Source organism: Rhipicephalus microplus, chromosome 2, assembly GCF_043290135.1.
Source record: "Rhipicephalus microplus isolate Deutch F79 chromosome 2, USDA_Rmic, whole genome shotgun sequence".
In the NCBI taxonomy this organism is placed as follows: domain Eukaryota; kingdom Metazoa; phylum Arthropoda; class Arachnida; order Ixodida; family Ixodidae; genus Rhipicephalus; species Rhipicephalus microplus.
Genome location: NC_134701.1, coordinates 72339910 through 72362374, shown reverse-complemented (window position 1 = coordinate 72362374; position 22465 = coordinate 72339910). Strand labels below are relative to the sequence as shown.

The following is a 22465-nucleotide window of genomic DNA, read 5'->3' as shown; positions in this document are numbered from 1 at the left end:
ACTGGCTGAGCGGAGCGAGAGGGAAAATACGGTCAGGGGTGCTATGCAGGGTGTTCCGAGCTTTTAGGGCTGACGAGTTCGCTCCGAGCTCGCTCTGCGGTGGCCGTGATATGAAAACAGTGCGGAGCGCGGGGTACCAGCGTTGATAAAAATGACTACATGAATGCGCTGACTCTCTCGGTCTTGCAGCAGCATTTTTATTTCGCGCTAAAATATATTTCAGCGCATTTGGCAAATACAACTTCATTGGGATTGGGGAATTCCAACTAGACCTAGAATGAGATATGTTGTACGAAGAAGTTTGTGACATTAAACTCATTCAGTGGCCATGTTTTGTTTGTGAATCAGTGACTTGAATTATGAGCTGCTTGTTTTCATGCAGCGCAAGGCCACTTACGGGGCTTTTGCTTACCTGAGGTACGACCGCAATGGTGCATTAGGTCAGATATTTATGGCAAAAGCGCAAGTTGCTCCCATCATGAACCTTTCACTTCCATGACTCGAGTGTCTTGGAGCTTTATTGGGTGCCCGGCCAGCAAAGTTCATAACTGGCGCAATGGATATCACCTGTTCAAACTGGTCATTTTGAACCAATTCAACAGTGGTGCTGGGCTGGATCCGAGGACGCCCTTCAAGGTGGCAGCAGTTTGTGAAAAACAGTTACAGATATCAAGATGTCATCAACACTTCGTAATATAACTATTTCTCTTAAAAAACAGAGCCCAGTGGACCTAGTTTACCGAGGCACATCAGTGGGTTCCCTAATTGACAAGGAGATTTGGTTGAGAGGACTGGTTTGGTTGGCAAGAAGCGAGGAATGACCTAGGTGCACGACTACTAATCCGAATGCTCTACAAGATGATCTAAAAGAGGAGTCCGAAGTAGCGATGCTACGCGTCACTACTTGTATACTGAGGTTCGTTGCAGTCTGCCGTGACCGGCCAACTCCTCACGGACACCTATCGACGGAGGAGCTTAATTGTCCCCTTTGAAAAGTATTCTCAGTTCTTTATCCAAAAGAAACAATTTGGCCGTGAACAAGCAGCCCTCTTGACTAGGCTAGATGTACTTAGGTTGTCGACAATTTGAAATTCGTGCCCCCTTTTTTACTGAGAAAAATGGATATCAAAGAATTCAAAGAAGGATTTGGAAAGTCTTGTACCACGAGGGCTGCTTCTGCTTCCCGGTGACTTCAACACCACTGAACTCATCGCAGCCCCGTTCTCTCTAGTTCTACCTTTTTCTCTCTTCATTTAATTTATTGATCTTTCTTTTTATTTTTTCTCTTTCTCTTTATGTTGTTTTACGTGATCTACTTCACCGAACAGTTTTTTAGCAATTGTACCTACTGTGCTTGTCTTTGCATATCGCCGATTTCCTGTGGCGCACAGCGACCAGCAATTTTATGCTGCTAAAAATTTTCTACCACCCGCTTAAACACCTTTGCTACTAAAATGCAAGCAACACTTTTTCGTCGACAATGGCTCTAGCTTCGAAAGGACACGCCGTCAGGCTTTCGGATATGGCAACCTCACTCATACTCCGCGGCTTTCATATTTACGTTTTAACAACCATCATGAGCCATTTCTACTCAACAGCAGCGACTATCCTTACCTTTATATGTAGCCGTAGATAGTGCACGCGGCATGCACAGGGGAGGATCGTATCAAATCTCGCCTCCGGAATGGCAGCCAAGCGAGCAGCGATAAAATTGCCGCATTCTTCAGTTCTCCGCGTTGGTCCCCAGGCAGTGCGCCCCATAGAGTCTCCCATTCTTTACCGAGAAACCGCTTTCATCACGCCGCTTTCGTGCCCTGTTTGAGCTTGGTGGCTGCCTCAATCTTTTTCTTCTTCCGCGACTCTAAGAAAATATAACGCATTCTCTATCGCCCGCACCATGTCGATAATACAGTTTTCATCCTCCCCCAGCACTGCTTGAAATCTGCAGCGATGCTGGTGAAAAACGTTATTTGAAAATGTAAGGGTCGCGCGACAAGTGGCAGAAAGTACATGCTTCCGGCAAATGCCAGTCGTGACTGGGGGGAAGATATTGTGTTGGTATGCTGTCCAGAAGGTCGCGTTAACACATTAAAGCAGTAGTTACTGCATTTCAAATGAGATGAAATGCTAGATGCCCGTGCGCTTAGAGTTAGGTTCACTCTAGTACCACAACTGAAAACTTTCGTAGCCCTCCACTATGGCATCTATCCCTCAAAATATTGTTGTGTCGGGATGCAAAACCAGCCCCGCCGCGGTGCTCTAGTGGCTAAGGTACTCGGCTGCTGACCCGCAGGTCGCGGGTTCGATTCCCGGCTGCGGCGGCTGCATTTCCTATGGAGGCGGAAATGTTGTAGGCTCGTGTACTCAGATTTGGGTGCACGTTAAAGAACCCCAGGTGGTCAAAATTTCCGGAGCCCTCCACTACGGCGTCTCTCATAATCAAATGGTGGTTTTGGGACGTTAAACCCCACAAATCAATCAATCAGGGATGCAAAACCACAATGTATATTATTATTTTATAGGTGTTAGGTTATAACATCGCTTCTTACCATAGTTTATTTTTTGAAATGCGTGAAGTTCACGTACGATAAACTATTGTTGTGACTGCAGTGACCGGACGTCTTGATTTAGGCAAAATATTTTATGTTTTTTTAAACTGAAGCTGCGCAACCAGCTGGCGGGAAGGTGTTTTGTATCGCTTTCGGAACAAAACCGGCTCACAGTCGTGGTAAGTTATCATTTTAACATAACGTGTAGTAGCGTAACTTCGACAGAACACAAGGACAACAAGATACACGACACTCGCTACAGTTGGTGAGATATCATTTTAACATATGGTATAGTAGCGTAAATTTGACGGTACACAGAGGACAAGAGGAAACACAATACTCGCTCGTAGTGAATGTCGTTCCGGCAATGTTTTCAGAGTTCCGTGGTTTCTATCTGTGTAAAATGGATGACCCGGGATATATTGTCGTTCGTGAATTAGCGAAGCGGTCTGAAAATGTACAAAGAGTTTCCTCCAATGCTTTCATTTGAATGTACAATGAATTGTAAACAAAGTAAATGAACACGAGTATCTCTATAATCAATCGAAAGGCTGTTTTGATGTAGTTATGCTGACGAAAACTTAGGATATACCCGAAGAATCAGAACTACCTCATACAAAAACGTTCTCTGTTTTTTGGCCGAATCGTTGAGGGGGTGGTGTCACTATGCTACTTGAAAATTATTTATCAGCCGTATTGCTTGAAAAATTCACTTAACTTACTGCTCATGACGAGACGTTATGTGTTTAGTTTCAAGATTTCATAGTTTATGTGTGTTACCGGTCACCGGATGGTAACTCGGCACATTTTTTTTGCATTTTTCGATATTTTCCTAATATTCGTAATTAAATATCAATACCATCTCTATTGCAAAAACAGCGTGATGCCAGTACGTTTTTTGGCACTAGTACCCGCTGGAGACACTGGTACACGCTTGTCATCACTGACACTTTGCTGGGCGCATTGGGAAAAAGCTGTGTCGCACTGGTAGGTGCACCGGCTTCACCACTGTGATGCTGGTGCGCACTGCGAAACACTGGAATCACTGGAATTTTCACTGGCAAGCGCTGGTGAATACTGGAGCACGCACTGTTTTTACCAGCGGAGCTGCAGCGTGCATGTTATTGTAGCGTGTGCCGTGGTTTGTTTCGATGTCGTTAAATATAAAACGCTTGATTCGATGGCAGGGAGAGATGCTGCGCCAACAGTAAGTTTTGTGGCGCGCGTACGCATCGCAACAACTATAATGCACCTTTTTCGCATATGCCCCCGTGTAAACCGGCCATATTCACATCATCCGTGTATTGCTGTAACGATTGCAAGTTGCAGTGTTCGTAAGCCTGGAGCTGCACGCCACTCCTAACAGAAGCAGAATGTTGTTTTTGTCGCAAAGTTGAGGAAACGTAAGTGAGCCCTCTCGATCGCTTCGCAAAGTTTCCCAGCGGAGGCCAGAAAAAAAGCTGTCGTTTGATTCCGCCACACCGCATAAATGTATGTCTGGTCATGCTTATCCTTCTACTTCTTAATTCAGGTAAGAGTTAGAAATGTTCCGAAGCTCAATTGCAGAATCTTCTACCATACCAACTCAACGCGTCGACAACGGTCTTACCCAGTGCCCTGCCCAGCGAGTAATAAACCTGTCGTGCCAGCCGCGTTGGTATATATGTTACCGGCGCTTCTTGCTTCGTGCACACACAACTTTAAAGTGTGAGAATAACTGTGAAGTATAGTTTAGACATCCATGAACATAAATCAACTATTTTGTCTTGTGACGATGTTCGCACTAGGAGCGCTGGCGATCGAACGTCGCACTTTCAGCTACGCAGGCTGTCACCGAAAGCTGCCGGCCGCACTTAGCCGGTACTTCTCCGACTGATCTTTAACAACACGCAATTTTCAGTTGGTGATTTGGTACGCCTTCGTGAACTGACTCCCTGGCATACATTTTCAGCGGATTGCGTTGGTATTTCTATGGGTGTTTTTTTTAATTGTTGGTATTGATATAACTGCATATATCTGTACACTGGCGCGCCCGTTGTATGCTGCCAGTGGAGTCCAGAAAAACGGCTGTCGCTCGCCATCGCCATCCGTAAATGCATTTCTAGCATTGATTGACCTTTCACTTACTCCAGGCACAGTTTAGGTAACAGTTAGAAATATTGTGAAGCTAAGATGCAGAAATTTCAAGCATCACAACTCAGCTGCCTCGAAAGCGGCCTTACCCAGTGCACTGTCCCAGCGAGGCCTATCGTGCCGGCCGCGTCGGTGTACATGCTGCCAGCACTTTTTTACTTTAAGTAGGCACAATTCTAAAGTGTAAGAATGACTCTAAAGTGCAGTTTAGACATCCCTGAGCCTAAATCAACCATTTATTCGCGTGTGCAGTGCCGCACAAGGAGCGGCGACGATCGATGTGTCGTGCTTTCAGCAACGTAGGCTGTCACCGAAAGCTTCCTTCTGAGCGCAGTAGCCGGTACTTCTCTGACTCGTACGCAAGAAAACGCAATTTTGAGTTGGTAATTTGGTACGCGTTGGTCAACTAACGTACTAGCATACTTTTCAGGGGATTGCATAAGTCATTTCTTCAGCGGTTTCTTAGTTGCAGGTATCGATATAACTGCAAATATGTAATCGGGCACCCCAGTTGTGTACGCCTACATCGCTGCGCGAAAAAAAAAACTCAATATTCAGTCGTGTGCGTCGATATCTACCAAACAAGACATGTAAATCATCTGTTCTTGTTGACCAGTAGCAAGTGCAAGAAACGACTATCAAAGGAAAGAAAACTGTCGGCAGCAACCGCTGACAATCTGTGGCTGCTCCTCCAGTCAATTTGAGATTTTTCAGAGTTAAAATGTAGATGCTTCAAAAACTTTTCGCTCTTGCTAATATGTGCTCGTCATTCGGTGCCCGGAAGCCGTTCGTCACTGTCGAATCAAGACGCAATTGTAATTTGAAAAGGAATATCGTGTTGGTCTTGACTATACGACTTGTACACATGAAGTTGAACGGCGCGTTTTTCGATTAAATAGTCGTTTGACAACTCCGCAAGCACTTAGTTAGAGGTTAGGTGGTAGCGAGTTCAAATCCCGTCAAGCGGCGTTTTATTTTTTTAATTATTTTTTTTTCAATTTTTATTGTTTTTTTTACTTTTATATTTATTTACTTATGGTGACTGGGCACCCACGTTTTATCCATGGGAAGTCATTTTGCGCAGAGTACTGGGACGCTGCTGCTCCAGCGTCTCAGTACAGCGTCCCAGTACTTGCGCTGAGAGGCGCTGGTACCAGCGCAATACTGGGCTCATAATCAGGCATGGCGCTGGACGCTAGTACCCAGTGGCGCTAGTTTTTGCAATAGGGATGTTATGTTGGATGGTGATATTATAATGACATGAGGCATGGAGACACGAAAAGCTGTGACTTCGAAACTATTATGGCATGCGATGGTTGCGAAAACATTATAAGTAGACCCACTAGAATTACTCTGTCCTCGGAGACCACCATAGACTTATTTATCACAAACTGTGATTTATCGCGTGCGACTTGTGCCGTCTTTACTTATCCTATTAGTGATCCCATGGCAATATGTTGTTCTGTAAGAACAGGCGCACCTACATTACGTCAGAACGACGTTCCTTATAGTTATCAGTATGTCTCGCCAGCTGCTTTAGATTCCTTCTATTCAGAGATTGGAACTTTGCATTGGGACAATGTTTTTTACTCAAATGTTGCGAATGCAACCTATGACGCTTTTCAGAATCCTTTATCTGTATACACACAAAAAACACTTCTCTTATAAACAGCGGAAAAACGTAAAGGTTATCATAAACCTTGTATGACACGTGAACTTTTACGTAAACTAGACGAAAAAGAGAGATAATTTCGCAAATTCATTCGTACGCGCAACGAGGTGGACCTAATTGCTTTCAAGCAGTTCCAAAATGCGTTAAGTAAAGAAAAAGTCCAAGGGGCTGAATCACATACAAGCATTTACTGTGTGTTTAAACTGAGCAGATGTTTCATGGAATAGAATAAACTCTTTGATGGACCGCAATCCGAAGACAGACGAAATTAAGGAAATAATTCTTGATGGAAACTTGGTCAGTGGAGAAGCTATGGCCTTTTTTTTTTCAAGGATTACTTCGTTTACAGAAACATTAACGATTGATCTCCCGGTGCTTGCCGCACCCTGGGTACAGAAAATACAAACAGATTTTTTTTTGGTGGGTACTCTTGAACCAGAAGTCCGCTCAGTATTCCTCGGCTTCAAAAAGAGCCACAGCTGTGATGCCGATGGTATGCACATAAAACCAGTGATATATCTTATCAAGAAGATCAGTCCAGTACTAACATACATATTTAATCTCTGTATTTTGACAGGGGTTTTCCCATGGAAAATTCGAACGGCACGCCTAATAACTCTCGACAAAAAGGGGAACAAGCATAACGTTGCAAATAATCGGCAAATATCTATTCTCCTCGTATTTTCCAAATGTTTCAAAAATTATTTTTATTTGTTTATCCTGTTTTTGCACGTAACTTCTCCTGACGAAATCGCGATATGGCTTCCAAAAAATTGGTCTACAGAACTCGCCCTACTGGATCAAAATGAATATAATTTACAAAAGTTTGAGCAAAAAAGTGAAGTGGTAGGAATGTTCGTAGATTTCACACAAGCATTCGACTACATTCACCACGGCATTTTATTCGAAAAATTGAACCATTTAGGCATTCGCGGGCTCCAACTCATGCTACTTAAAAGCTATCTGGTGCATAGATGTCAATTTCTTTCGATAAATGAGTTAGGGTCAGATAAGAAAAATGTAATTTCAGGGATATCCAAGTAAGCATTTTTGGCCCTTTACTGTTCTTTTTGTATATTAATGACATAGTCACTACTTCCCCAGAAAGTAAGTTTATTTTCTATGCAGATAACACGGGTATCTTTGTCACCTCAGCATCACATGCTATTCTTTGTAATAAGCCGAATGAGGTCTTACTGAAGTTAGACAACTGGACAAGTAACAATAGGTTAAAAATAAATGCAACTAAAACAAAAGCTGTAGTTTTCCATCCGAAAGATCAACAAGTGACTTTGGAAAGTAACATTGTATTCAGAGGCTCAGATATTGAATTAGTGAATTCAGTGAAAGTTCTTGGGGTACATTTCTGGAGTACTTCCCAATGGGATGACCACGTCAACATTATTCAAATAAAACAAGGCCAGATAAATTTATTATTCAGCCAAATTCGGTACCTCATCCCCAACTCCGTGAAGTAATTGATATACAAATCGCTATTTAGTTCTTATCTTAACTATTGCCATTTGGTTTGGAGAACAACTACAGCCACACACTTGACAAAATTACTGAATATCCAAAAAATATTAAGCCTAATAGATAACGGTACATTGCTTGCACCTAGTGACTCACTGTTTAGAAAATACAAGATAATCATAGCGAATGACCCAATGTATATGCAGAGAGCTGTGAGAGTACCATATTACCTGGAAACGCTCAAACTCTTCGTTTACGGAGATGAAGAATCCTTGCTTTGAGAAAACGGTGTACGAAACAAGGAATACGAAAATATGGAACGTTCTTTACTCCCCTACTAATTACGGCAGATGCTTCGATGTACTCTTCTAAAAATTCAAAATAATTATGTTAGCAAGGGTATAAATGTGTCTCATTTAGATGTCGCTGAATTAGCGGCTCTTTTTGTTGTGTAAACTACGTAGTTATTTCTTTATGTGCAGAAGATCGCATCAGGTCTATCTCTTGTGTAAGGTATGTGTAAACTACGTTTTCTGTTTTCTTCTACGACATGATCTCTACGCCAAACAATGCAATATTCTGTGGAGAAAATATATCATATGGTGATGCTTTGTACGAAGTATATGATATTGTGACAATGTTGTGATGCCCCTCAGCTGCTGCCATTCTTCTCAAAAAGAGCCAAGGATCCCTCAAGCCGTCAGTACCGCTTTTCCCTCCACCTCCTGTTTCACTGTACTGTGAAGAATCAAATAAATAAAAAAAAACTCATCACATTCGCACACGAAAAAACAGGACGTGCTATATAACCTTGTTTTGGAAGAAACGAATGCCTCCACGGCTGTTACTTCTAGTGTTATAAAAATACCCAAATTTGTGGCACTGGCACCTTGCGTATTTGCAAAAAAGTAAAAACCATGTCGAATACAAGAGCACATATGGTGAATACAATCACAGCCTCAAGAGACTGCTGGTAAGTCGCCTTGCGGGAGTATATGCTTGTTCCATATTGTCACGTGGTACGAAAAGTCTTTTACTCGGAAGAACTGAGCCGGCAGGGAGACGCACAGAAATTTGGCAAGATGGCTTACTCAATAAAAACAACTAGCCAGAGTGCGCGCTGCCCCAGAATATCTTCATTCATGCTAGCGGGCAGCCATGACTCGCGCTCGCCGTTCCTAGTTGGCAAGTCGCAATGTTTAACTCTCTTTTCAGGAGTGCTGGCAACTGTCTGCTGCACAGAGTAAGCACACTCTATCGACAGAGTGCTGGTATTCTGACTGAACGACACTTAACAAGCTTCCTTGCTATAGTACATTCATGCTTATGAAATAGAGTTGACATATTCTCTGCGGAACTAATGCTACTCCCTCACAGAGTTTTAGAATCTGGTGGGGCTAGAGTGCACCAACTCATTCGAAGATCATAATCACTCCTGCTGCTAAAACTAGTGTTTAAAAATTAGTCGAAAATTTAACACAAACTAAAAAGGAACGTGCAGCACAGACTGCTTGATGCTTACGTCACATAATCAGGACGAACATCGGCACGCGCATAATATTTGTACACATCACAGTAAACAGCAAGACTAAACATATTAGCCTGGTATGATACCAATGGCAGCTATTCAAACTGCGCTTGGATGACGTCACTCCGGGGGTTCACGTAGTTGAACAGTTTATCTTGCATGCGGCGTCTACCGACGCTGTTCTAACAACCATGGATGTCCTCTTTTAACGCTCATTTTATTAGCACAGCGCTTTGTTTCTTAAATTCGTGGCGACTATATGAACAGCCACCCATGAAAAAGGTTTTAGTTTTCACAACTATCCTAATCACATGAATCTGAGGAATAACTGGATCAGGAAACTAAGAATATCAGATAAAGTGCCCCACGCATTCACCGATCATTTGCAGCAAGCACTTTGCTGACTGTGACTTTTGCTCTACCCGCCTTACACGCCACTCTTCGGTAAGACTGCGACTTTGTTTCAGCACTTCCCCAGTACTTCAGCTCATCATTAACGAAGGATAAAAGCAAAGGCGGCCTTCACCAGGGGAAGCGCCAATGCAAAATCTGACACTAAAGTCCCTATGCAGGGAGCTGATGACGCAGCCTCCGGATCGCCTCGGCTAAGCGTGCCTCATAAGTGTAGCTGAGTGACGCAAGAAATGGGATACTATATGAATTTATTTGATTGTTATACGTACACATATACATAGCTTACTGATCAAGCCAAGCCTACGCCTAGAGCACTTCTTACCAGAAATTTGTAAGCAAAACCTGCCGTCGCAGTTTAGTGCCCATTCACTAAAGGTTGTCGCATAAAGCAGTGCAGGCGCCTTAAGCGAAGCGTTTTAAGCGTTTCGCTTTGATACGTGGGTGACCGTAAACTCACCCAGCTTGCCTTTGTCAGGTTACTCTTGATGACCCTGTACGCGGTATATATAATCAGCGATATCTATTTGTATATTCTGATACCCAAGCAATGGCCCTATGCGGTAACCATATGTAAAAGCAGCGTTGGAATCACGACGACGTTTATTAGGCCAAATCAACTGATCGACGCTGCAACGAAGATGACGTTTTTTCGTGATGTTGAATATATACAGATGAATAAGATGAAGGTCAAACGCTGTGAATATTGTGCCTACACTAATTTCCCCCTCGCGCGGAAGTGGCCAACGTGGCCGCTGTTTATGGCGGTGGTGTACGTCGCACGAATGGTTTTAAGCGCAACACGTGAAAAACCTCAGTACCACGAAAACGGCCATCGGAAGACATGACAACTGGGGTTACTCGGCAGTCAACAGGAGACGTCTGCTCGGCTGTATTGTAGGGGCCGATCAAACGTAAGTGAAATTTATTACACAGGCCGGGAACGCGCGTTGGGGTCCACAAGAGTGCTTCGTCTCCGGTATTGAAGTGAACTACGCGGTGGACGCCATCGTAGCAAGTCATCCGCTCTTGTTGGCTTGCCTCTGTATTGCGGCGGGCGCGTCGACGACAGTCGGTCAGGAGAGAGATTAAGTGCTCACTCGATGACGATGAAGAGTTCACAGAGACGTCAAAAAAGGAGACGTCAAGTGGAGATCTCGGTTGACGGCCATAGACGAGAAAGATTGGAGAATAGCCCGTGGTGCGCTGCATAGCGGTATTGTACGCAAAAATCACGAATAGCAGGATGGTATACCATGCAGTTGGTCTGGTCGGCGTTGATATACATAGACATTATATCGGTCAAAATTTGATGGAAGCGCTTTGTGAGGCCGTTAGTCCGGAAATGCTAACTGGAAGTCGTCTTATGAATCGTATCACATGCATGAAGGACATGTTCGAGTACTTTCGAAAGAAACGCGTTGCCGCGGTCGCTCAATAGGATGCGTGGCGCACCATGTCTCAGAAAGATTGCCTTCAGAAAAAATGTGGCAATGTCCTCTGCCGATCCTGAAGGAAGTGCAGCTGTTTCGGCATACTTTGTCGCGTGGTCAATAGCTGTGACAATCCAGAGCTTGCCGCTAGTTGATATTGGTAGTGGTCCGTGAAGGCCAGTGCCGATGGCGTCGAAGGAGCACCAGTACAAGAAAGAGGTTGTAGGAGACCAGTCGGGAAGGAAGTGGGTCGCTTGCGGCGTTGGCAGAGTGAGCATGACGCAACATATCACGCTACGCAGGTGGAAAGCCCAGACCAGGCAAAACGACTGCAGAAACGGTCATAGGTTTTTTTTTTTGAAAACTGAGACGACCAGCCTGGGGGTCATCGTGAAGCGCCTCCACAATCTGCGCCCTTAGGGAACGAGCAGCGACAGGAACCCAGTGCTGTCCTTCGGGATGCAAGACAAACCGGTAAAGGATTGAGTTTTCAGTCTTGATGTTCCGCAGCTGTCGATTGGCGCGGGCGTTGGGAGGACGAGAGGAGCCTTGAAGGCGCTGCATTATAGAGCGACAGTAAGTGTCGCTGTGTTGGTGGGATATAAACGTCTCGTTGCCGACGGCAGATAGAAAAGTCGACAGTGGCGAGTGAATTAACTGATGGAGACGCTTTCATGGATTCACTCACAGTTCGCGACAAACCAGGAGAGCCTGATGAGGATGGTAAAGGACAGCGGCTGAGGGCTTCGGCATTGTTGTGTTTCTTGCCGGATTAGTAGGTAACGTCGAACTCATATTCTTGGAAAACAAGGATCCAGTGACCGAGACATCCAGACAAATCCTTCAACGTCGACAACCAGCACAAAGCGGGATGATCAGTGACGACGGTAAAGTGGTGGCCGTGAAGATATGGTCGAAACTTCTGGATGACCCAGACAACAGCGAGACACTCCTGCGTGGTGATGGTCTAGTTTTTCCCTGCTGCTGTGAGGGTGCGACTAGAATATGCGATCAAACGTTAGTCAGAACGCTCTGTTCGTTGCAAAAGTACAGCGCCGAGTCCATGTTCGCTGGAATCAGTATGGAGGAAAGTGGTTGCGGCATTATCAAAATGACAAAGCACTGGCTCAGACGTGAGGGCACGATTCAGTGTGTCAAAAGCCACTTGGCGTTTGTCTGACCATACGTATGACGTTCCCGAAGAAAGGAGTTAGTGAAGTGGCGCAGCGATGGTGGCGAAGTCTCTTGTAAAGCGCTGGAAGTACGATGCAAGGCCAAAAAATCTTCGGAGCTTTTTGGTGCGTTGAGGCACCGGTAAGCGAAGAACAGCGGTAATCTTGTCGAGATCAGGCCGGATTCTATCTTTGCTGACGAGATGTATGAGTACTTCATTACCTTTGCTTGCAAAGTGGCACTTGTTGGTAATGAGCTGAAGACCAGCAGCTGCGACGCACGCCAGAACTTCATCTAGGCGCTGCAAGTGCTATTCAAATTTTGAAGAAAATATGACAACGTCGTCTAGGTGACATAAGCATGTTTTTATAAGGTCCTGCAGTACAGTGTCTATTATTCGTTCAAATGTTGCTGGCGCAAAACAGAGGCCGAAAGGCATGACGTTCAATTTGTAAAGTCGTCAGGTGTGGCAAAGACAGTTTCTTCCTTGTCATCCTCGTGCAATGGAATTTGCCAATAACCGGAGCGCTGGTCAAGACTCGAAAAATGTTCCACTCTTTGTAAGGAATCTACGGCATCATCAATGCTAGGCACGGGGTATACGTCTTTTCTGGTTGCTCTGTTAAAGACGCGGTAGTCAACGCGGAATCACACCGAGCCGTCTTTTTTTTCGCACGAGAACGACAGGTGACGACCAAAGGCTTGAGGAGGGGCAGATGGTTTATTGCCTGAGCATACCAGGAACGTGCTTGTCGATGATCTTGCGTTCGCTGGAAGAGACACGGTATGGTCGACTACGGACAATAGAAGTTCCCTCGGTGTGTATGCGATGACCCACCACAGAAGTCAGGTTTAGAGCTGTGGAAATATACGTCGAAAGAAGATTTATGCTTGGTCAACAACGCCAGTAGTTCGTCTGCTTGCGGGAGAGTGAGATCCGTGCTGACGGCATTGACGATAGCCGTAGTGCGTGGAGTATCTGTTGGTATTGAACGTGATTCCACCAGACTGGTATCCGAAGACACTACAGAGATAGGTTGTGTGTCCACGTTGGAAACCACAACAGTGCCCATAGTAAGCAAAACTGGCTCATTGGTGATATTCAGTACAGCGAGAAAGGTGGTGGCGTTGCAGAAGTGGACAAGACTCGATGAAAGTGCAATACCTCTGTGTATACAACGGGCTGATGGAGTTACTGAAACGTCGCCGTGGTCAATGGAGTCCGGCATAACAGTGATAACGTGCCTGTAGTTAGGTGGCACAAAGAAGTCGGTGACTGTTCGTAGCCGGTTACGTGATGATTTCGGGGGGATATCATCCGTTTTTCCATATGTATGAGTCGTTGTTGACAAGAGATAGAAGCAGCAGCATCAGAAAAAAAGTCCCATTTTAAAATAGGCATAAAAGCACAAGTAGCCAACACGGCAAACATAATATGGTGCCGGATCCCAACAATGAAAACTCTAATGGTGCACTGTGCTTATGACCATATCTGCGAGTCATTCGCGCTACGTAAGAGAGTGCCAGTATAAGGTGTGGCAACCTTACGTAAACGAGAACACAAATACGCATGAATAACAGAAATAGCAGTTCCCGTGTCCACCAATGCTTCAACTGGTACCCCTTCAGCATACACTAATAACTAATTGACTGGGCCCTCTAGAGGTCTTGGTGTTTTAGCGATGCAGCTTTCCTTCCAAAAACTGCACCAGCTAGTTTTCTGAGTGGTAGTCAGAAGTAGGTGCAGCCGGTCTCAGAGGAGATGTTGAATGTCGCAAAGGTGAAGGGAACCGGTGGCGTCCGGGATAGCAGGGGCGAGGTGCGGCGAGTGGAGAAGTCGGAGAGAAGAAACGTGTCGTAGGGTGGTGCTGATACTTGTTCGGGGATGGCACTGAATCCCTTTCATAAACGTCGTAGCCACGGCGTTCGTCCTGCTGGCGTTTGCGGCGAAATCGTGAATAATGGCCCCAAATGCCACAATAGTAAAATTTTGGGTGAGGCGAGCGCCAGGGGACATAGAGTACTGGAGCTGTGACAGGCGCTGGTACTGGCACAGGGACAGGCGAGTGTGGTGCAAATGCTGTTGCATTGGACTGCGCAGTAACAGGATGTGCATGCTGAACCAAGGCAGGTGGCATGGCAGCGACTTGCGCATACGTCATGGGCGGCGTTCGTGGCGTCAGAGTGTTGGATATGAGGGCGCAAACCATGTATGAAAGCTCCCCTTTGCTGATGTTGCGCAGACCAGCAGATTGAGAGTGAGGCCGAGGGGTGAGTGCACATGACAACCCTTGCGCTTAAAGGTTCTCGCGAATCAGAGTGCGAATAAGCGTGCGCATATACGCATCCGAAGAAGGCTGGCAGTCACTGGCGTTTGGGTAGTCTCATTGCAATCGAATAGCTTGGAGTTCATCAAGGTGTTGACATGTGCTGATGACGTCCTCAGCGGTGGTGGGACTTTTAACAGACAGAGCGTTCAAAGCGACATGGCCTATCCCTTTGATGATGTGGCGAACACGATCAGCTTCCGTCATCGCCGAGTTCAGGCGGTGACAAAGGGCAAGGACCACGAAGTGTACGTTTCCTCGGGATGTTGGGCACGCCCATCAGGCTTTTGTTTCGACACTTCGGAATGGAAGTTCGGAATGGACTATCTTGTACCACGCAGCTGGTTGAATTTTATCATGATTTATTCTCTAGAATTGATGAAAACGGGCAAATTGACTGTATTTTTCTTGATTTCCAAAAAGCTTTTGATTCGGTTTCGCATGCGCTCCTTTTGCAAAAAACTTAAGTTAATTAATTTAGACCTGATTGTGATAATCTGGATAGAAAATATTTAAAGCATCGTCGCCAATGTGTTGTTTTGAATGGAAAAGCATCCAGTTATGTTGACGCGACATCAGGTGTGCCACAGGGCTCCGTTTTGCGTCCTTTGTTGTTTTTAATTTATATCAATGATATTTCGGTTGGTATCTCATCGTCTACCCTGCTTTTTGCCGACGACCGTATGGTCTACCGGAAAATTAAGAGTGAGCAGGATTCCTCCCAACTTCAAAATGACTTGGTGCGTATTCATGACTGGTGTACAACGTGGAAAATGCCTTTAAATTTTAATAAGTGCATTAACTTTTGTTTTTCAAAGAAGACAAAGAAGATCGAATCTAGATATTGTATAAATGGTGTGCCAGTTACCACGAAGACAACTTACACATACCTGGGTGTGTTCTTTTTTTCTGACTGTTCATGGAATGTACATGGTGATTATGTTGTCGCGAAAGCTGCGAGGGTGTTAAATTTTATTCAGCGTAACTTACGATGTTCGCATCAGCGACTTAAAGAATGTGCGTATTTGACGTGTGTACGACCAGTCTTAGAGTACGCCTGCGCTGTGCGGGATCCGGCGCAGGTATATCTTAGTGATAAGATAGAAAAAATACAGAACAGGGCGGCAAGGTTCGTCCTGGGACGGTATCAATGGCGGGAAAGCTCTACCGCTATGAAACAAGAATTGAATTGGGAGCAGCTTTCATCGCGTAGAAGAAAATTTTGATTAAAACTTTTATATCTAATATTTAATAATAAAACTGGAATCAATAAGGATATGTATTTACAGATGCCGTATTATTTGTCAAATCGAATTGATCATCCTTTTAAACTGAGGGAATACCGTTCCAGGACTGGAATTTTTGCAAATTCTTTTTTTGTCAGAACAATACATGAGTGCAATGGGCTCACAAGTGTACAAGTGTCTGCTGTAAATAAAAATTTGTTTCTTTCGAATCTGTAACCCCCCTGCTATAACGCCTTCGCGCGCTGCAGGTATACTTCGAATAAATAAAGAATAAAGTTCGGTTTCCTAAAAATCCTGCGGACTTGTTGAGCAAAAAGTAGGCCAATCCGAGAAGCTGCTCTCGTGGTTAAAAAACCACGTTTTCGTGACATCGGACAGATAGAAGGCGACGTGACGAAGCTTTTTAGGCTCAATCCATTTGTTATAAACACTGGTCATGTCGTATTCTTTCAGCTATACCTCAAGGTCGTCGCGTGAAAGACCACAGAAGACGAGTGAGTCATGCTGCCGGGCGTTGACGATCCACGCAGGAATGGTTTGTTGGACAGGGATGCTGAATATTCCAGGCAGCGGTTCTTGAGCCATAACAACGGAGGGCGAAGCGAGCGGTGACCCGAACGAAGCTCTAGGGGAACGTGACGTCGGATAGGACTTGGGGATCGAAGCAGCCTCCACCACTCTGTAAGACAGATGCAGTGTTGGGGTCGCGACGGCGTTTATTAGGCCGAATCGCCTGATCAACGCTTCGAACGAAGATGACGTTTTTTCGTGATGATGATTATATACAGATGAAGATGAAGGAAAAACGCTCTGAATAATATGCTTACAATATGAACTTCTTCGTGGTGTCGCTATCATTGAACAAACATTACTGAGGTAAACGCCGTCATTTGCATCAGCCAGGGGGTGCAATAAAGCGGAACTTGCCCCGTCCTCGAGTCACAGGAGCACTTGTCCCTCAAGACTCGTCTTACTCAACACAACACAGGATTGTGCCCTGCCGATGCCCATAACAGCAATCCAAGCACAATTATCTCAAATTGGGTAATTTGATACTGCTTTGTATTTCTAGTAGATGCAACAAACGGTGAATTGATGGCGAACGGAGCAAATAAACAGCTGCTATGCAGTAAATATGTCATCAGGTATTTTCGAACGTTAGGGTGGCAGAACTCAGCAATTCTCACACATATCTTTGTGTTCACTTGTCACCATTGTTTCGTTGCAGAAAAAATATCCCTAGAAAAAGAGATGGCGTGTCCTTCTCCGTAGGAGAAAAGCACGTTGTGTGGCGGGTTTGCAAGTCCACGTGTTTCCAGAACCAGACCCACGACGGTGATGCAGTCTACACTCCGGGCCTCGACTGAGCATTTCACAACTTGGCCTGCGTCGTACACCACCGCGTCGTCAATGAGACACCGCGACGTTTCACAAGCTTTTATCTACTTGCTTTTAGATGCAGCAGAAAACCGCGAATAATGAAATTTGGAAACACCCGAACTAATTAGTACCGCACGGCGGAAACTGCATATGACGAGCGTGAACAATCACATAGTCTCACTTTCTTATCAGCAATGTGGTCGGTGGCATTGTCGAGCTGGTTGGCCATCTGGGAGGTTTCGTGGTTGATTAGATTGGTTGGAAACTGAAAAAAAAAATTCGTATTTTCACTCGAAAACATCCGTTGCGGGCGTTAGTTGGCGCACGTGAGTCTGTTCGTTTGAAAAAGTTCCTGCCAGAAGGAGACTATCCGCGCACAGTAGCAGCAGCTGCTCCAGTGCAGTTGAGAGTGGAGTCTCCGAGCGGACGTCACAAGTAAGAACGCATCACTCCAAGATCTCGAAGCCACTACTTCTCACGCTACGGGCAATCATACATGCAACAACCGGTAGGTATATTTATAATGTTTAACCCTTTTCTATTGCTGGTGGCGCAACATCTCTATTACGCCTATTTGAAGAGCAAATAAATATTTCGCACGTATATCTGGTGATTTTTAGGTACTTTGTAGGCTCGTCCACCTTTTAATATAGAACTTCATGACATTGAACGCCATTTTAATTACTAAACTCCAATTATCAGCTGGCATCCTGCAACATGGCTCAAGGTGGTGAAGCCAGTTACGTTCAAGTCTGGGAGTTAAAGCTAGGCGCTTACAAACACAGTTGGAACCATCATTCAGCAGTATTGGCCCAGAAATATTCTACCAACGTTACGATCCGATGTCTGATCCGACTTGCGATGCTGCTGAGTGCACTGTAGCACGCAAGTCTGTGTAGCACGCCCGCCTCTTAGGTGCACTGTAGCACCTAAGAGGCGGGCGACGAACGCAGGTACACGGCTGTTAGTGAAATAACGACAGGCTATTTAAGAAACCGTAATGATATATGATCGATGTCCCATCACTCATTTGGTTTTCATAACGAATGGTACCGCGAGGGCTTCCGCCGTGCTCACCGAATTTGTCTTAGCTGAAGCACAAATGAATAAACCCGGGCTGCGCACCGAACCAACAGCGGCCATTGAAAAGCCATGTATACCGCAGCTGGCTGCATTCGTATAGAGCCTGTGTGGGTCCGTTCCGAATTGTTCGGTGAGTTGCTGGGCTCTGGCGTTCCGACGAGATCGGTGGTACAAGGGATTCACGTTTTTCGGTATGGGAGCATTAAGGGTTTGGGCACGGATATGAGCGGAAAGGGTGCAGAATATTCTAAGCCACGTAACATCTCCCTACCCGTAGTCGAGGGCTAAGTCTTCCTCGCGGCGAGATGAGGACTGTGACCCTGAGCTCCTCGAAGGTGTTGTAGATCCCCAAGGCAAGAAGCCAATCTGTGGATGTTTCCTTTGGTAGGCCGAATGGCAGCCTTGTAGGTGGTACAAGTGAGGGAATCCACTTGTTCAATGGGAGTCTTACAGCGCTTTTGATGAGGGTGCCCATACGTTATTATGTTAATAACGAAGGCTTGGATTATACGAAGCCTGTCCACCGCTAAAAGTCTTTACGATGATGCGTCACTCAGTGCACTATGCGCGCATTTTGTGTAACAGTAGTGTGTAAAAGAGTGTAAAGATGTGGTACACGTGCCTAACTCACTGCACCCAGAGACCTAGTTAAAGGTGGTATTCACCTCCGACCAACCTTGTTCTCCCGCAGCCTATGCTTCGGCTATCCGCAAAGCACGTTGGCAGTGCGGAGAAGACATTTTTTCATGCCGCCATGATTAGGGTCACGTACACACGTAAGTGCCTGTGCGTGATACTAAAGTTGAGGCGTTGTTTGCGCGCACCATCCATAACGACGTTTCATTGTTCTGTATTTGTGTGCAGCCATCGCACAAAATTTAAAGGTGACAAGCCTGAGAACGCAAAACCGGTTAAATTTTATTTTCTACTGGACGTTATTTTCGACCAATGTAGCCGTACGCTCGAGGTTGCGGCGAAACGTCGTGGCGAGTGCTTGAGCCATCTTCGCCATTCTGATTTTAACAATGCTGAGGATTGAGTGCTTGGGAGTGGTTCACCTACGAATGGGACAGAGTTTTGTTTGGATTATAACAGCTTTGAGTAATTCAGATGAGAATGACACACGAAAACAAAAAAATCACAATAATACAGCAATGCAGTCAGCTTCAATGCCCTGGCCGAGACGTCTGCGAAATGCACAATACAGCGGAATACTCGACGTTGGACTATTCATATTATTACATGCGCGGTACACTGCTAGATTCAATGAGAGGCACACTGTTTTGTTTTTCCCGCTAAAGTGAGCTGGCTTAGTACACTTTCTTTAAAGTACAAGGGGCGTGTAACCTTCTTGGTATGGAATGCAAAAACTTCATTTCAGTACTGCAGGATGCGCTTAGCGCGTAGCGGGCGTCTCTCACGAAGGGACCGACAGGGAGTACCTGGCGGCCGCTTCGTGGGCCTGCTGGACGGCCCATTGCTGGTCGGGAAGAAGTGAGCTCCTGAGGGACCTCTCCCACTTGTTTGAGGTAGAGTCGCGAGGAGTTTTTTACACTCGCAGAGCATGTGTGCGAGTGTCCGCGTGTGTCCACATGATGGGCATGTGTCACTGGGGTATACATCAGGATAATGAACGTGAAGCGTGGCAAGGTTTGGGTACGTGTGTGTCTGTAATAGGCGTAGCGTTAATACATGCGGTTCAGATGTGGTGGTGGACATTCTTGGTTTAATGAATACTTTAATGTTCCTGATTCATTTGACTCTATCGACAAAAGCTATGGGAGAGACAACCACGTTGAAATTTCCGTCATGTGTGCCCTTTACCACAATCTAATCTGTCCCATGCAAAGGTGTTTTCACGTACAGTTCATAAGCGCTGTTATGCCCGCCGCTTTCACTAGATTTGTAAAACACCGCACTGATATCAATTTTATAGGTAAACATGTCTTTAGCGCTTATATATAAAATATACCTTCAGACTATCTTACCGTTGCACCCCCAGCAACGCAGCCACCGTGAATTTTCTGCGAAGGTTTGTGGACAAACGTACTAGCCAAGCATCCAACAATTTCCTGGCTTTGAGTCGTTCGTGCGCCGCAAACTTGTATATCCACCAAGCAGTCCTTTATGTCTTAGAGTTCCACCTTCGAAACATGTCTGATGCCAAATTCGGCCCCCTCGATTGTCGAAATGAGTGGGTCAATGCACAATGCAAATAGCCACTTTGTCTCAACGTTATTCAATCATATGAGTTGCGAAACTCCCCATAGGCTCCATGTATCAAAATCCGAACACGCCATTGGCCAAAATGACGGAAGTGAGTAGAATGGCGCGCCATCTTTGGACAACAAAAGAACTAAAACACAAGATCTTGTGTCTTTTTTTTCGTTTAACAGGATTGTGAGCGCCGTCGCATCCTGCCAAACAGCATGGCAGTGCCTAGACTGTAGAACTTGTTCTTGGGTGAGTTGGTTCCTAAATGGGCTGAACATGTTACCAAGGTGATGTTATTTTGACGCAGTGGAGGAGGCGTGCTAACAGACAGAGGAGCTGCTCTTTCTCTTGATGCTCTGTTCTTTTTTATGTTTTCCACGTTGCGCTAGAAATAACGTGGCTATAAGTGGTGTGTTCGTGTGGTGAACGTGTTCCGTTGTACAGAATCCGTCGCCGCTCGATTTCATAGACCGCACAGCATACTGGACGCTGCAGCGAAGTCGGTAGTTTACCAAATTTTGTGGAGACCCACGATGTTTACATTTCGGCAAAATAGCGATTGGCAAGGCGGGATGCAAGCGGGATGCAGCGTTGATCCAAATCAATTGAACTGTACCGGTAAGTGAAATTTATGTTGTTTCACGTAATATGACTTTATTGCAAAAAAAAAGACTGTTGTTGTTGAGTGCTTTTGTTTCAAGGACGGCCTTGGTGCTTGAACATCGGAGGAGTTTTCAAACCAAAGGTCCCTAAAAAAAGAAGAACACCTTTCTCTTCTGCTTTGTTCTCACTAGAACTGCCACGTGAAGCCAGAGTGCCACAGGCGAATCATTGTTGAACATTGTGTGCTCGGACTTTGCGCTGGAAACAATTTACGAGCCCAGTTTCCTAGAAGGGCAACAGAGCTGTAGAGCGCTTTCTTCAGATTTTTGCAATGCTTTGACCACGCTTTGTGAAAACAAACAACTGATTAGACACCTGTTGAATGCAAGTACTGTTTTTCAGAACAGTAGCGCAGGGAACCACAAGAATGGCGACGAATGAAGACGTCACCACCAGGCGGCTTTGCGCTAGTGTTCTGAATTACACCAGCTGCAGTACCACTTTCATTTGGGCTAGTTGGTGTATACGTGTAACATAATGGTACTTTAAATGAACTGCCCGACGGATTAGGGGGCAACGAAGATATCTATACACAGGATGAGCGCTCTTCCTTGGTCGTGTTCTTTTGCACAACCGTGCACTACGTTCCACGTATACGTGGAACGTAGTGCACGTATACGTGGAATGTCAATTTGTACACAACGCATTTCAAAACTCCAGAACAGATCTGGAGTACGTGTAAGTCCGTCAATGGCAGCAGACGACGTTGCCCGAGCAGCCAACGCCGGTGCCATTGGAAAGACTCCACGAGCGTCGCACCTGAAAAAAAAAAGAGCAATTGCAGTACAAGATGCAAGTAAATACGAATACTCAATGTTCCCACTTTCTTGTCATCGTGCTCTCATGATTATATGGTATCCCAGCCTGTGCCTCATTTGTTTCGCGATTAGTAGAATTCCACCGCTGCGCGCAAGACAAAGAGGCCAATTCGTGATAAGTACTAATCGGCTCTGTTGTGCTTTGGTTTGCACTCCACCGTATCAGTGTCTTGTTTGTGCGACCATCATTCACGTCGTGTTCGTGAGACACATTATGAACCGCAAAGCGGAACACTTAGAGGATTCATCATCTCAAACTTCCCGCGAGCAATCGGTTTCGAGCGCACGCTTTCAAACGAGCAAATGAGGAGTAACAGAAATGATCACGGCGCAACATTGAAACTATTGCAACACGAAATTG

At 45.4% G+C, this 22465-nt stretch overlaps 1 pseudogene; it reads right to left on the bottom strand.

Annotated features, from left to right (window-relative positions):
* Positions 1 to 22465, bottom strand: part of LOC142789777 (uncharacterized) — a 105927-nt pseudogene that overhangs the window by 51461 nt on the left and 32001 nt on the right.